This window comes from Dasypus novemcinctus, chromosome 13 (genome assembly GCF_030445035.2).
Source record: "Dasypus novemcinctus isolate mDasNov1 chromosome 13, mDasNov1.1.hap2, whole genome shotgun sequence".
NCBI lineage: Eukaryota > Metazoa > Chordata > Mammalia > Cingulata > Dasypodidae > Dasypus > Dasypus novemcinctus.
Genome location: NC_080685.1, coordinates 107,109,320 through 107,125,939, shown reverse-complemented (window position 1 = coordinate 107,125,939; position 16,620 = coordinate 107,109,320). Strand labels below are relative to the sequence as shown.

At 42.9% G+C, this 16,620-nt stretch overlaps 1 pseudogene; it reads left to right on the top strand.

Moving 5' to 3' along the window:
* Positions 1-225: 225 nt before the first annotated feature.
* LOC101417578 (nucleophosmin pseudogene) lies at positions 226-1,280 on the top strand (annotated as a pseudogene).
* The last annotated feature ends 15,340 nt before the right edge of the window (positions 1,281-16,620 follow it).

Here is a 16,620-nt window from a genome sequence, read left to right as displayed (position 1 = left end):
GAAAGATTTGTTTGGAAGAAACAATTTCTATAAATATTTTTTTGTCATAGTCAAGAAAATATCAGAATCCAAATCTTAGTTTCTATTTAAAAAAATAATTTCCCCCCATAAGGATAGAGATATTTTCTCACATGGTAACAAAGTCTGAAAGTTAACAAAACTTTATCAGTCCCTGGTGTGATTCCGCCCTGCGTGGCTGTTCTTTGGAACAGTGGGTGCCTGTCTCCATCCGCCTTCTCTCCCACCTAAGTGTGTGCCACCCCCCTATGGAAGATTCCATGGACATGGGCTTGAGCCCCCCAGAGCTATCTTTTCAGCTGTGAACTAAAGGCTGACAAAGATTATCTCTTTAAGGTGGATAATGATGAAAACGAGCACCAGTTATCTTTAAGAACGGTCAGTTTAGGAGCTGGTGCAAAGGATGAATTGTACCTTGTTGAAGCAGAGGCAATGAATTATGAAGGCAGTCCAATTAAAGTAACACAGGCAGCTTTGAAAATGTCTGTACAGCCAACGGCGTCCCTGGGAGGCTTTGAAACAACGCCACCTGTTGTCTTACAGGTGAAGTGTGGTTCTGGGCCTGGGCATATTAGTGAACAGCACTTAGAAGCTGTCGAGGAAGATGCAGAGTCAGAAGATGAAGAGGAAGAGGATGTGAAATTCTTAAGCACATCTGGAAAGCGATTAGCCCTGGCAGTGGTAGCAAGGGTCCACAGAAAAAAGTAGAACTTGCTGATGAAGATAATGACGATGATGATGAAGATGAAGATGATGATGATGATGATTTTGATGATGAGGAAACAGAAGAAAGAGCTCCAGTGAAGAAATCTGTCAGAGAAACTCCAGCCAAAAATGCACAAAAATCAAACCAGAATGGAAAAACTCAAAACCATCAACACCCAAATCAAAAGGTCAAGAATCCTTCAAAAGATAGGAAAAAACTCCTGAAACACCAAAAGGACCTAGTTCTATAGAAGACAGTAAAGCAAAAATGCAAGCAAGTATAGAAAAAGCACACTGAACTGTCCTGAGCACTACTGGTAAATTAAGCCCAAAGATGGGGAGAGGAAAAGGAGAGACAAATATAGTTCATACTGAGTATCACCAACAATCCAGCCTGAAGTCTTCTCTTTTAATCTCAATCCTCCTTCCTTATTTGGCAACCATCCACACTGCCTTCCAGGCTGGAAGCAATATCCTGATTTCCTAAAGCACTTTTCTTTTGACTGCTGTGCTTCAATGAACCATAATCTGCTTTCTATTAATATTACTTGTGCATTTGCCTCACCTCTTTGACTGTGTTTTAATCATCATTGTGTTTCCCTAGCTGCTCAATAAATATTTGAATTTAAAAAAAAAAACAAACTTTATCAAACATCTAAGGTATATGCGGTCACCCCTCGGGCTGAAATGTGGTTTGCTGGCCTGGCGGGGGAGCAGCCGCGGCAGGCCAAGCCGCTGCCCCCATAATAGGGTGGCTGGTCGGACTCACCGCCACCCCTGAAGGAAGCTCGGCATGGGCGCAGAGTGCCCTCGGGTCTCCCCTTCTCGGCAGCCATGCTTCCGCGGCCGCCCCTCCTCCCGGATGGCGCCACACGATGCCTGTGGGGCGGCACCCTTCTTCTTCTTTCTCCCTGCGCAGGCGCAGGGCGGAAAATTCCAGTCTGTCCTTTTCCCCTCCCCCGACAGCAGCAACAGCCAGGCGTGGGCCGGAAACTCAAGTCTGCCCTCCACCCCAGCAACAGCAGCCACCAATCCCTAAACCCTGCCCCTTCCCCCAGCAACAGCGACAGCCAATCCCTAACCACCACCCCTCCCCCGTCCAGTACCGCCCACTGACCTTTCTCTGGCAACCAATCAGAACAGGGTGTGGCTTCGACCAATCAGCCTTCCACAGCCCCTATAAAACTGTTGCCTCTCCCTCAATAAAGTGGACTTGCGTGTTTACCTTGTCTCCGCAGTAGTTCTTCTGCCGTGCGCCGTCCAGTCCTGAGAGCCCCCGACAAGGGCCTGGCCCCCCTTGTCCCCAGTTCGTCGCCTGCTTCTCCGGGCGACCCCTTCGTCGCCGGCTTCGCCGGGCAACCCCGTCAGCCGAACCGTGCAACCCCTGTGAGACCGACCCCTCGTCTGCTGCCGGACCGACCCCTCGTCCCAAGCGGGACTGACCCCTCGTCCCAAGTGGGACCGACCCCTCGTCCAGAGCTGGACCGACCCCTCGTCCGCAGCCAGACCCCACCTCTACTGACCGAGTAAACCGTCGCAGGTATATTCACTTTTGCCCCCAATATTTATTGAGCACCTGTCTCTCACAGGTATGGCAACCAAATTGTGGAGAGCTAAATCAGGCCACAGTCATCCAGACCAAATATAAGTCCTAATAGAACATAATAGATAATTGTACACATATGTGTAACTACCTATAGCAGTTTGGCATTATTCATGAATTCCAAAAATAGATATTGGATTACATTTGTAAACCGGTCTGTTCCTCTGGGCATGACTAAATTATAATTAGGGCTTTAATTGAGCCACATCAGTCCCCTTGGTGGGTGGGGACTCACAGAAAACTGCACCACAGAGAAGGGAGGTTGGAGTTTTGAGCTGGAGCCCCAGGAAGTAAGCACACAGAGGAGCAGAGCAGCTGAGTCTGGAGAGAATCGAGCCCTGGGGAAGAGAGACAGAGTCAGTCACCTGAGAGTCTATAGCTGACCTTGTGGAGAAAACAGAGGTGCTGAGCCCAGAGAGAAATGAACCCCGGGAAGAGAAGAACCCAAGAAGCCTGAACCCTGGCAGATGTCAGCAGCCTTCTTGGTCCAACACGTGGCAACAGACTTTGGTGAGGGAAGTAACTTACGATTTATGGCCTGGTAACTGTGAGCTTCTACCCCAAATAAATACCCTTTATAAAAACCAATCGATTTCTGGTATTTTGCCTCTGCATCTCTTGGGCTGACTAATATACTACCTTAACATAAAAATATGAAAAATAGGTATTTATTTGAAATTATATATATTATTCTGTATTGTTTACTTTTCTGTTACATAAATGATTATTATCTAAACAAAACAATAAGACTTGTTAACAGTGTCAATTGGTAGTAATTAATAGTAGGACTAATTAAACACAAAACATGTTCGTGAAAAAATATCACAAAAATTTTTAGTGTTTGTTCTGATATAGCAATTTAATTTAATTTTTTAAACTCTTTATTGGCTATTTAAATTTTATGAGCTACATATTGTATATTCTTAAGATATATAAATATGTTTTTCAAAAGAGACTATAAATATAATAGGACTAATTAAACTGTTATCTCAATTTAATAAAAAATAACAATACGTGTTTCTTTCTGCCCCATGATTCAGTAGGTTATTCTACTCCTCTGTTTCCTTTTCCAATAGTGCATCTCTGAATTGCTTGCAGCATTCAATACATCCTTCTTTTCTTTTATGTAGTGGTACAGTGAATACAGTCAAATGTAAAATTTTCTTTGAACTGCAGCTCTCTTTTTACCAAGCCCACATTATACTGATAGCTTGTGTCAGTTCAAAGTGGTAACATCAAGCTAAATATTCTCACAACAAATGTATTTGAGTATATAGTACTTAGCATTTTACTTACTAGCAACTGCAGGATTTTAGAATTGTGGGAATTCATTTCCGGCTCTCCAAATATGCCATCCACTTTTTATTTACAGACTTGCTTTGGTAGACCAGGTGTTTATCAATCAGATCATTTTTATCTATAAATTCATCATATAGACTATTCATGTCTAAAATATTTATCATTTTTAAATACTCAGAAGCACAGTGAATGTCATCTTTCTTAGCAAAAATGGTTTTAAAGCACAGAGGCAAAGAAGAGAACTTGTAAACCAGAAGATGGATTCCAAACAAGCTAAAGTTTTAGTAAAGACATTGAGAAAGTTCTCTTTAACTTGCCTTCCCTTTACTGTTTCATTTTGTTTTGTTAGTTTTGAGGCTTTTATCACAATCTACACATAACATTGAACAACTCAAGGGCAGTCAGTTCATCCTTTTCTAGTCTCCTTATGGTGTCTACAAATATCACCAAATAGTTTTGGAGAAAGAGAATGTAAATTTCTGTTTTATTATAATAGTTTTCTCCATTTTCATTCTCAATGTTTTTCCAAATTACAGAAGTTCACTCCACTTCTTCCAAACTTTGAAAATGCAGTTTATAATAGACCAATATTTGAACATCCTTTTTTTTAGGATTTATTTACTCCTCCTGCCCTCACCCCCCTCCCCTCAGTGTTTTGCACTCACTGTCTGTTCTCTGTGTACAGTCGTTGTGTACTCTTCTGTGTCTGCTCATCTTCTCTTTAGGTAGCACCAGGAACCCATCCTGGGACCTTCCAGAGTAGGAGAGAGGCGCTCCATCTCTTGTGCCACCTCAGCTCCCTGGTCTGCTGTGTCTCTTATTGTCCCTCCTCTGTGTCTCTTTGTTGCATCATCTTGCTGTGCCAGCTCTCCATGTGAGCCAGCACCCCTGCATGGAGCAGCACTCCACGCAGGCCAGCTCACCACGCAGGCCAGCTTCCCTCGCCAGGAGGTCTTGGGAACTGAACCTCATACCTCCCACATGGCAGATGGGAGCCCAAATGCTTGAGCCATATCTGTTTCCCGTAACATCTTTTTACTGTCTGGCATCTTGTAGGCACATGACTAGGGATATCAACTATTTCTATAAAGTCAGAATATTATTAAGTGTTCCTGCACATTTTGAGGAAATGGAGAAGTGACCAAAAACTTTAATTATGAAAACTCAATAACAGAGGGAAACAAATCATACCCCTTTTTAGCACAATTGTATAAAAGGTTTGTAGAACATTTAGCAGGGAAGATATTTTTGTTTGGTTTGGTAAGAAATTTATAGACTAAATAGAATTTTCCAAAACTTACATTTCTCCTACCTACTGAGTATGCATAGAGAAAAGCAAAGTCTAGTTTGTATTTGGATAAGATACCAACAATTTTTTATTTTATGTTCTTTGCACTTGCATTAAAATCTTCAAGGAAATCAAGAAAACAAATTGAAATTCTGGTTTTCAAATCAAAGTACTTGAGAATGCAATTCATCCCGTGACAAACTCTAGAAAGGTTGGTAAGGCCTGACAGAATCAGCTCTATATTGCAAGAAGCCAACACATCTGTTACCAAAATGTCCTCTTTTGCTTGCCTCTAGGACATGTAACCTGCAATCTCAGAATCTGGGTGTGCAACTTGGCTGTTTCAAATAGTTCAAAGAGAAAAATAGATAATATGTGTTCATTGGTGTAGTGTACCCCAGCTAATTCAGTGGCCACCATTTTCGACAGAAATTGTCGTCTTTGGGGGAAATAATAAGACTTTTGATTGATTTTAAAGTATTTGCCTATCTCATCCTGCACTTGTGAAATTCAGTCTCCAAATGTACTTTTCCTTCCCCTTTTCCACCATGCCCAATCCCAAGATCTGTGTCGTGTGCAGTACATTCTCTTTGGATCATCTACACACACCCACAATCCAGTTGTTCGTGTCTCTGTGTCATTAAAAGAACCCAGACATTTTCGGGTTTTTGTTTTTTCTCCAATGCTATCCAGAACCTGCTGGTGCTGATTCTCGTTGTCATCATCTGAACTCTGAGAAAACATGGTCACAATATCCACCATGTTAAAAGTTTAGCCAGCACCATCTCAATGCAACGTACAATAGCTAATCCACAACGTACAATAGCTAATCCACAAGCCAAGTCAAAGACGAGCTGTTAACGTTCATGGTTTCTGCACACAGGTCACATTGCTCGGGTGAGCACGAACGATCCATAGGTCGTAGTTGCCAATATCAGTGGCCTGGGCAACAATCAGCAGCAGCGACTAGGGAAGGTGGGTCATTTATGCCTGTGCATTTGATGCTAACTCAGTGTTGCTTCCAGCTCCTATTTCTTGAGCCGCTGTACGGGTTTTGTACCCTCCCCCTACCCTCCACACCCATCCCAGAAAATGGACCTTTCACTTCCCAGAGAGGGGTTTCCCAAGAAGGAGAACTCAGTGCTAACACCAGTGTAGTCCCAGGACAGCCCAGGTGGTGGGTGACCCCACAGGGTCTTAGTCTAGAAGGCTACCTCTACCTGAGGGGTTAGTGGTGGCACCAGAGCATGTTACCTGGAACCTTTCTTGGCTCCAAACTCCAAGCAGGAGGCAACCCTGGCCCGCCTCAGGGCTTAAAACACTCCTCGCCCTCATCCCAGCTCTAGGAATGCACGCAGCCCCCAGAAGAGCAGAAGAGGCTGACTTACGGTGATCGAGGGCTTGACAGTCTTACACCCTTTACCTGGAAAGGCAGGCAGTACAGTTTGAGGGAAAAGAATGCTTCCCACAGAAATAATCATTAAAAACTTAGCATACAAAACTGTATGTATCTCGAGCACTATTTAGCTAAATCCACCTGTGAATAATAACTGGAGCCCTATTTTTCAGTCAGCATGGTATATCATGCAAAATAGGGGTCTTCCAAAATTTTTTGTTTGCACACCCAATAATTTAAAAAATTTTGTACCCCCTTGCTCGTTTTTAAGTTTTCATGTATAATATTTTATATATATATATAATTTCTGATATATTGTAAATATTGATATTTTAAAATACAATTATTATATTATATAATGAAATATAACTATTTGATACCCACTATCATTTACTTTTTAAAATAAGAAAGCTCTTTTTTACCATTTGAAAATTTAACATCTTTCACTGTTCTATTTGAATTCATATTTCTATTCTGCCTGCCCACAAAATTCTGTCCTAATATATTTTATGGTTAAAAGTCTTTTATGGTTGAAACTCTTTGATCACCCCATTATAACTATAATAAAAATACATATATCAATTGAAATTTTAAAATTCATTTTATTTCCTGAGACCTAAGGTGCTAAATGTATAAAAATATTTTTCAAGATGCATTAGCTGAAAAATACAGATAAAACTTTCATGTGATTTATTTTTCAGAATTGATCATTAAAACTATACTACCAAATCATATCATGGACTATTCATGCCAGTTATATTCAATCTTTATCTCATCATATAAAAAGTTTAAATTATTTATAACTCTTAATAACAAAAACTTTAAAGTTCCTGTTATATTTTTTAAAATTAGAGTCACTACCCTGTATTGGTCAAAGATGACTTGCTTTCGGTTATAAAGAGCTCAGCATTGAGAATAGCAGGAAAAAATTGTTAAAATGAAAAATATCTTAAGAATTCCTTTTTTTAGAATTCAGTATTTCTTATTTGTGTTCTCTGCTTTAGTTTTACAAGACTTTTTTTTTGAAGTACCAGGGCTGGGGATTGAACCCAGGACCTCGTATGTGGGAAGCCAGCACTCAATCACTAGCCACATCAGCCCCTCGGGGTTGGTTTTCTCATTTGTTAGCTTGTTTCTAGGAGGCACTGAGGACTCAACCTGGGACCTCCCATGTGGGAGCCACATCTGCTCCCTGACTTTCACAAGGATTTTACTCAATAATCAGGAGGTGGAAAAGGTAAAGTTGTTTGAGGAGAAAAAAAAACAACCCATTACTTCTATAACCCCACTCTATTGTTTGAGCTGAATCAGAATTTCTCGACACAGGAATGCCACCCTCCAGCTTTAACAGAATTAAGAATAAAACTGGGAAAGACAGGGAGCCCGGGAGCTCACAATGCCGTCAATGCCCACCAAATGCATCTCTCCCTTTTTTGGCATCTGGGGATTTTTACACCCTGGGGCTATGTGCCCATAGTAAGATTTGAAATGGGTAAGGGTTATGAAGATTTATCTCAAACTCATTCCAAGACAGAATGTCTTAATGGGGAGGGTTGGAGATTTGGAAATTGATTTCCTTAAAACTGTATTTTGGGAAGTGAACTTGGCTCAACAGTTAAAGCATCCGTCTACCACATGGGAGGTCCAGGATTCAAACCCAGGGCCTCCTGACCCTTGTGGAGCTGGCCCACACACTGTGCTGATGCGTGCAAGGAGTGCCGTGCCACGCAGGGGTGTCCCCCACGTAGGGGGAGCCCCACGCGCAAGGAGTGCACCCCATGGGGGAGAGCATGAAAAAAGTACAGCCTGCCCAGGAATGGCGCTGCATACACAGAGAGCTGACGCAGCAAGATGACACAACAAAAGGAGACACAGATTCCCAGTACCGCTGACAAGATACAAGTGGACACAGAAGAACACACAGCGAATGGACACAGAGAGCAGACAACTGGGGGTGAGGGGTGGGGAGAAAAATAAATAAATAAATAAATCTTTTTTAAAAACACACACACAAAACAGAAAAAAACCTGTATGCTGTAAGTATAGCAGTTTGTATTGTTTATGAATTCCGAAAATAGACTTTGGATAATGTTTGCAAACTTGTCTGTTCTTCTGGGCATATTAGATTATATTGGATTCAGAGGTTTCACTTTTACTTGATTAAATAATGATTAGGGTTTTGATTGGGCCACGTCAGCAGGACGTTGGGTCCCTGTCCCCTTGGTGGGTGGGGACTCACAGAGAAACTGCAGGGCAGAGAAGGGAGGAGAAGAACACAGAGGAACAGAGATGGCATAGACATGGCAGAGGCCCTGGGAAGAAAGAGAGCCTGACAGGCTACAGCTGGCCTTGCAGAGAGAGCAGAACAGCTGAGCCTGAAGAGAGACGAGCCCTGGGAGAGAGACAAGACTTGCCCCAGCCTGCGGCTGAGATTGGAAGAAGCTGGGACCACGGAACCTTAGGAGTAAGAGGAAGCCTGAACTCTCGCAGACATCACCTGCCATCTTGCATCAACACGTAGCAACAAATTTTGGTGAGGGAAGTAACTTATGCTTTATGACCTGGTAACTGTAAGCTTCTACCCTAAATTAATACCCTCTATAAAAGCCAAAAGATGTCTGGTATTTTGTGTCAGCACCCCTCTGGCTAATACGTATACTTTAAAAGTAAAAAATTTAGAAGTATGCCTAATCCCAGTTGAAGACTACTCACTACAAGAGTTTTGTTTTGCAGTCACATGTAGATTATAATCCCAATTCTGTCTTTACTAGCCTTTGACCTTGGGTAGGTTGCTTAGTCTCCCAGAGTCTCAGTTTCCTTGTGAGTAAATGGGAATAAGGAGATTCATCTCATAAAACTATAATGAGAATTAAGTAAGATATTGTAGATCAAACAACTACTACAATGCCCAGCAAATACAATGAATACAATGGTAGGCCCTCAATAAATAGTTTTTATTATCATTATCATTGTTGTTATTTTGGCACAGACGTGACTGTTACTAACCTCCTGCAGCTGGCATAGGATTAGATGAGTAAAACAGGCACCAAAAGGAATCCCTTGCAAAACTGAGTCTATTTTGCTGAAGTCCATGTGATGACTTGGCATAATGTACCCCAGAAAAGCATGTTCTTAATCTTAATCTATTCCTGTGGGTGTTAAGCCATCGTAATAGGAGCTCTGGATGAGATTACTTCAGTTTAGGTCTGGCCCAACAGAATCAGGATGGATCTTAATCCTATTACCAGAGGCCTTAGAGCGAAGGCCACAGAAGAGAGAGAAGACAAAGCTGGAAGTTTATCAGAATCCAGAAGAGAAAGGAGAAGACACTGTCATAGTCACTGCCATAGCCAATCCAAGGGGCCCCAAAGATCGCCAGTCAGCCAGAAGTTGCCAATCCTGGGAGAAAGCAAGCCACCTTGTTTCCCAAAGAGGGAGCCAATAAATTCCATTATGTAAGTCAATCCAGTGTATGGTATTTGTTTTAGCAGCCAGGAAATTAAAATGGTCTATAGTGGCTTAAGATTTTTGCTAAATTTCATGGTTGAAAGGAATTAGTGATTTGGAATCCCAATCTGTTTTATAACTGTTTGGTATGCTTCTTATTGCTGAGAATGTGTTCACTCATGCTCAACAGTACTTCTGAAGTCTTTGTAAAGTTGCTTGTTTAAAAACCCCTTTAGATTTCTACTTGGTTTTTTTTTCTACATGATTGTCCACGTTAAATAGAACTTGTTACAAAAATTTTTTCCTTAACAAAAATACAAAGCAGAGCCACTTTTTGGCCTGTGTGCTTTTAAGACAGGAAGCCCCGGGTCTGCATCTAAAGACCGGCTTTGCCATGTGGCAGCTAGGATGCCTGAGCAGGTCGACTTTTTCCTAACACTAACATTTCAGAGCGAGTGAGGAAAAGGTGCATAAAACACTTAGCAATGTACCTAATATATAGTAGATGCTCAGCAAATGGAAGGTAGCATTATTAAAGAAGATTAAAAGCAAACTGATGGCAAATTACCAAATAAGGCAGAATGTTAAGTACCATGAAAGGCAATTAAGGGGCTATGAAAGTTCAAAGGGGAGAGAAGGACAACTTTTAGTTCTGGAAAAGGGTGATGGGAAAAGTCCTCTGGAAAGTGGTGGCATTTGAGATTGCCCTCAAACCACAGGTGGGATTTGACATGTGGAGACAGAAAGAATGGGTATTCATGGTAAGGGGATGGAAATGAGAAAAGGGCGAGGTGGGAGATCAAAGGTTCAAAGAAGAATGGAGTGATGTGGCTCAAGCAGTTGAGCTTCCTCCTCCCACATGGGAGATCCCAGGTTTGATTCCATTCTTTGGTGCCTCCTAAAGAAGACAAACAAACAACGAGCAGACGTCAAGCAAAAACAAAGAGCAGATGAGAAAAAACAAGCAATGAGCCAAAAACAATGAGCAGACATTGAGAAAAAACAATGAGCAGGACAACCAGCAGACAGTGAGCAAAAACAACAAAAAATGAGCAGGGAGCAGATGTGGCCCAAGCAGTTGGGTGCCTGCCTCCCACATGGGAGGTCCTGGGTTCTGTTTCCGGTGCCTCCTGAAGAAGACAAACAAACAACGAGGAGACATCAAGCAAAAACTATGAGCAGACGATGAGTAAAAACAACGAGCAAACAGGCAAGGGAATCATCTCATGGAGGGAAAAAAAAAGAAGGAAGAATTTGTGTGGGTAGACAGACAGTGAGAGATGCATGTAATGCTTTGTTTGTTTATATTCCTGTCTCAATTCTCTCAAGTGGTGAAATTAAAAAGGTGCTTTGAAGCCATAGTGTGGAGAACTTTGAATGTTGGACTTAGGAGCTGAAGGTGGGAGGGCTGGCGGAGACAGAACTGATTTGAAGCTCTCAGGCTGGGTGCAATACAGCAACTACAAGACAGAAGCAGAAAAAGGTACTGGCTTTGTGTTCCTTACTTACTCCCTTAGCACCTGGGTTGGATCATGAAAGGATACATTTCAGAGCACAGTTCATGGAATGCTTTTAGATTAGCATTTCTGAAACCGTCTTTCAGGTCCACTGAAAACTCTTAACAGTTGTTATAGACACATACCTCAGAACGGTCCACCGTGACCCCGTGTATTTGGGAAACAATGATACTGCAGCCCTCTTTGCAAGTAACAATGCACAAATTCGTGAAGATTCTGAGAAGTCCTGAAGCAAATAAATCATTTGCCTTATTTTAATTCAGCATTTTCCAACTTCTTTTTAGCTCACATACTTTCTTCACAGCACACTCACTAACAATTTACAAAAGAATGTTCCACAGAACCCAGTTTAGGAATTGCTATCCCATGCAAGCCCTACTCAGGGGCTGAATTATGATTTTGGCTAAGAATTTTCGCCTTTGGCTAAGGATGAAGAAGGCGATGCAAAGGGAGAGAGTTGAGTGAGAATAGTTCATGGTGTGCAGAACCAAGCTGGCTGACCCCAGAGGCACATAGATAAGCGTCACTGCAAAGAATTAATGAGCAGATAGAATTTTATCATCCTGGAATTTGGCAGTAGTGAAAAACACCTTCTTCTTTAAACTCTAATTCTTTTAAGTTTTTAGACTAACTCTCCAAATTCTGTTTGCTAGCTTGTTTCAGGGCCAGACCTCCATCCATACTAATATTTTCTGCTTCTTTTGAAAGACGATTCCAATGCCTGCCCCAAATTGGGTGTGAAATGGTTAAATGGTAAAACGTGAGGCTGCTGAAACTATAGCTCTTTTCATTTAGTGTAGCTCCTAATATCTTTTACTTCCACCCAAGAGTGGAGGCCTTTTCAGATCAGATTTAAGCTGCACATATTCTTCCCACTAAAAATTCAGGGGCTTCATAAAGTGTCCCCAATTCCCACCTCCCCAGCTCCTGCCTCTCCATCCTCCCACTTATGGCAGTTGGTAGCAAAACTTGTAGTCAGCTGTTAGAAAGCATAGAGAGAGAAACACAGATGTTGGCAAATGGAAAAAAAAAAAAAAAGAGCGAGCGGGAGAGACTCCTCTTGAGAAATATGTAGCTAATTACAGGCATTTTAAAAATAGTATTGGAAGATAGCAACTTCTCTAACCTGCAATTGATAAATTGATGCATTTTCCTTTCAGACACAGAGACTAAAAATTCTCTGCCAATGGTTTAGAAAAACAGTATAAGCCATAAGCAATAGCATCTGTGGATCTGGGCCAGAATGAGCAAAGACAATTCTCCTAGAAACACTTGGACTAAGATTTCAGTAATTCCTACTGTGGAGGAATTGGCAGTTAATTATTGGAACCACAATAGTGTGTTAATTGAGTTTATTGTAAGGCAAACTATATGTAGTTCTTTTTTTTTTTTTTTAATTTCTCTCCCCTCCCCACCCCTGGTTTTTTGCTTTCTGTGTCTATTCTCTGCGTGTTCTTCTGTGACCACTTCTATCCTTATCAACAGCACCAGGAAACTGTGTCTCTTTTTGTTGTGTCATCTTGCTGTGACAGCTCTCCATGTGTGTGGTGCCACTCCTGGGCAGGCTGCGCTTTTCTAGTGCTGGGCGGCTCTCCTTATGGGGCGCACTCCTTGCGCATGGGGCTCCCCTATGCGGGGGTCATCCCTGTGTGACATGGAACTCCTTGCGTGCATCAGCACTGCGCCTGGGCCAGCTCATCTCACAGGTCAGGAGGCCCTGGATTTGAACCCTGGACCTCCCATGTGGTAGGCAGATGCTCTATCAGTTGAGCCAAATCCACTTCCCTATATATAGTTCTTAATTCATTAAGTGAATTGAGTCTTTCTCAATGCTTTATACTGGGTTTATAAAGCCTAGAGTTAAATAAGCCCTTTAAATAAGTGTGTTAATGCACACATCTACAGTAAATAGACTGATACTGACAATGGCAGACAAGACTTTGGGTTCCAGAATGAACAGTATTTCCTTGAAATTGACCAGCTTAGCCAGGCGCTCTCCTGGATGAATGCCACGGTCATCTGGCTATTTACCGTGCTTTAACGTTTTCCAAATTCCTATGGCTGTGAAGTAGCTTTAGAAACGAGTGTCAGCTGTGCTTTGCTGACATGGAACGTTACAGGTGCATCACGGGGTTTCCTCTGAGATGCTTTAATGTCCTGATCCAAAGAGAACTCAGGCTTTGCTGTTTTTCCTCCCATGATGCAAGAGTGTATATTCTATCACTTTGAAAAACGGCAATTGTTGTGGGATGTCTCACTCTTCCTCTGAGAACTGGGACTATCGCCACATCACTTTTCCCACCAGCCCCTAGAGCTGTCTGCAGCCTTCAACATCAGCATACTCCATGAAGATTCAGTATCACCAACTGCTATTCAAGGATTTCAGTGGGCCAGCGACCCAACAGTTCACAAATTTCATCTTAGGGAAGGAGAGATCAAAGGTTAAAAAAAATAAAAACTTGCCCAGAGGCACATAGCAGCTCTGGGGCAAGGATGAGAAGAGAGCAATCCCTTCTCCTCCATCCCTCTCCAGCTTGCTGTGCTGCCACAGTCAGGACTCTCTCACATGGCATTTCCTGTCCAGAGCGTTCAAGTGCTCAGAGAATGCGGGGAAAGTACAGCCGTTACGACCAAAACAGTACTCATGGGGAATGGATGTGGCTCAAGCAGTTGAGTACACATGGGAGGTCCCGGGTTTGGTTTCCAGTACCTCCGAAAGAAGACAAACAAACAACAAGGAAACAATGAGCAGACAATGAGCAAAAACAACAAGCAAGGCAACGAGCAAACAACAAGCAGACAATGAGCAAAAAAACAACCAAGCAAGCAGGGAGCAAAAGGGGCTCAAGCAGTTGAGCACCCATCCCCACATGGGAGTTCCCTGGTCTGGCGCCCAGTGCCTCCTGAAAAAACAAAAACGAGCAGACAACAAGCACAAACAACGAGCAGACAGAAAACGGCAAGCACAATGAGCAAACAGACGAGGGGGCCACCCGTGGGGGGAACAGTACTTGTGAAGAGTGATTGTCCCACTCCTGCTCTCAATGGCTTCTACTCACTGTGGGCAGGAAAAAAAGCGTGGGAGCAAGACACTCGCCCTGAATGTCCTGTGCTGAGGGGAGGGGGCCTCCAGGTAAGCTGTAAACTTCAGTGTTTAGTTCCTTTCCCTTCTGGATCCTGCTGCAGAAATGAGAAAGTCTGCATCAGGTGGAGTCTTTCCTTTATCCCTTGCGAGTGACTCCTAAAGAGGGAACAGCACTGGGAGGAAGCTGGCTCCCCGACCCTACCTTAGAAGCATCTGGCAGCTGAGGACCTTTTTGTTCTTTTAAGACTTTCCTCCCACGCTTGGAGAATTTGATACACCTTCCGGGGGCCTGCTCCACCTTCTCCCCTATCCACCCCTTTTGAGAAGACTGTATTGGGAAGGTTCTATTACTGATGGAACAGGCTATATTCCTTAGATATGTCGAGTCCACACAATAACCAGCGCTATAGAGACTCCTCATTCCACCTGAAATAAACCCAAATTTTTACCAAAGAAAAAAGTTAAAACTCTCCCGGGCTGGCTGTGACTAATTAAAAGTCAAGAGCGTCTAAACCAGACCATGAAGGGTATTTAAAAATCTGCTTGCAAGGTAGAGGAGGAGCTGGAGAACGCAGAGCCACAAACAGCAAGGTCAGCAACACAGAAGAGGATTAGGCTCCCATCACAGAATCAAGTTCAGAACAAGATCAGAGTCAGCAAAGGTCTGCAAAGAGCACAGGGAGGCTCTGGACTGGAGTCAAACAGAGCAAACCCGGAGAGCAGAGGACCGACAGAGAGGAAAGCCAGACGAATGTCAATGCTGCGCTGCCTGGGTGATGAATCTCCCTCTTGACTGTGACCCATGGCCAGCCCTTCTGGTTCTCTAACAATTTAGCTGGCTGACACTCTTCCAGGATTTGGGGGCAGCTCTGGAAACAAGTGATCTCTTATGATGCACAGGACCTCGCGTGCCCCTTTCCTGAAGATGATCTTTTTGTTTAAGGAAAAGAAGGCACACTTTTCTATTGTTTGCTTTCGTCCACTGGATGAAATAATTGAAAAACATGTGTTGTTAAGGTGTTTAGTTTAGTTTTGTTTTTTTTTACAGCAAAATACGCAGCTTTTGCTTATGTTGGAATTAATCCTGCCTTTAGAGAAGTCTAGCTTGTTGATGTGGAGATTGTGTTTATGTTCCCATTTCCATTTTAGCATCTTTCTGTGGAATCAAAGGCAAAATTATCTGAACGACCCATTTTCTTTTCTGTACCCTTATATGGCAAACCTAACATCTAAAGTGCTTTTTAGCTTTGCTCACATACAAATGAAGGCAAAACTCATTTCCTGCGTAACAAACTCTTCCAGACAAGTGAGCCGGCTGCCACAAACAGCTGATGACCAGAGCTTACTTGTTACATGTGTCTAAGGAGCAGCAGGATTTAAGGAGTGTTTGGACCTTACCAATTCAAGCACAACAGCAATGCTGTGCTGTAGATCTCAAATCCAATTTATCTTTCACTCTACAAGGCAGACTTAAGAGAAGATCATGTAAGCCAAAGCTTCTTGATGTGTTATCCAGACACACTGGATTTGGACCACTGCTTCTGAGATTTCACCTACATCCTTGAACACACTTCTCTTGATGAAATAAATCTAGATCTCCAAAGTCCCTCCAAAAGGAGAATTAGGGTTCATTTTACTTTCAAATCATCAGTGGGAAGTGGACTTGGCCCAGTGGTTAGGGCCTCCGTCTACCACACGGGAGGTCCACGGTTCAAACCCCAGGCCTCCTTGACCCGTGTGGAGCTGGCCCACACACAGTGCTGATGTGCGCAAGGAGTGCCCTGCCACGCAGGGGTGTCCCCCGCATAGGGGAGCCCCACGCGCAAGGAGTGCGCCCCATAAGGAGAGCCGCCCAGTGCGAAGGAAAGTGCGCCTGCCCAGGAATGGTGCAGCACACACGAAGAGCTGACACAGCAAGATGACGCAACAAAAAGAAACACAGATTCCTGTGCCGCTGACAACAACAGAGGCGGACAAAGAAGAACACACAGCAAATAAACACAGAGAACAGACAACCGGGGCGGGGGGCAGGGAAGGGGGAAGGGGAGAAAAACAAATAAATATATAAATCTTTAAAACAAACAAACAAACATCAGGAATCAAAATTTAAGCCAAAGAAGTAGGAAAAATGTGTAAGGTTAGATCAAGAGGTAATGGGTATTTGGGCATGATTTGTGCTAAGTATCTCTGGCCTATGTCTTTGAACTGCAACAATAAGCATCATTAGCACACTTAATTATAATATATATTAACCTAGTAAAT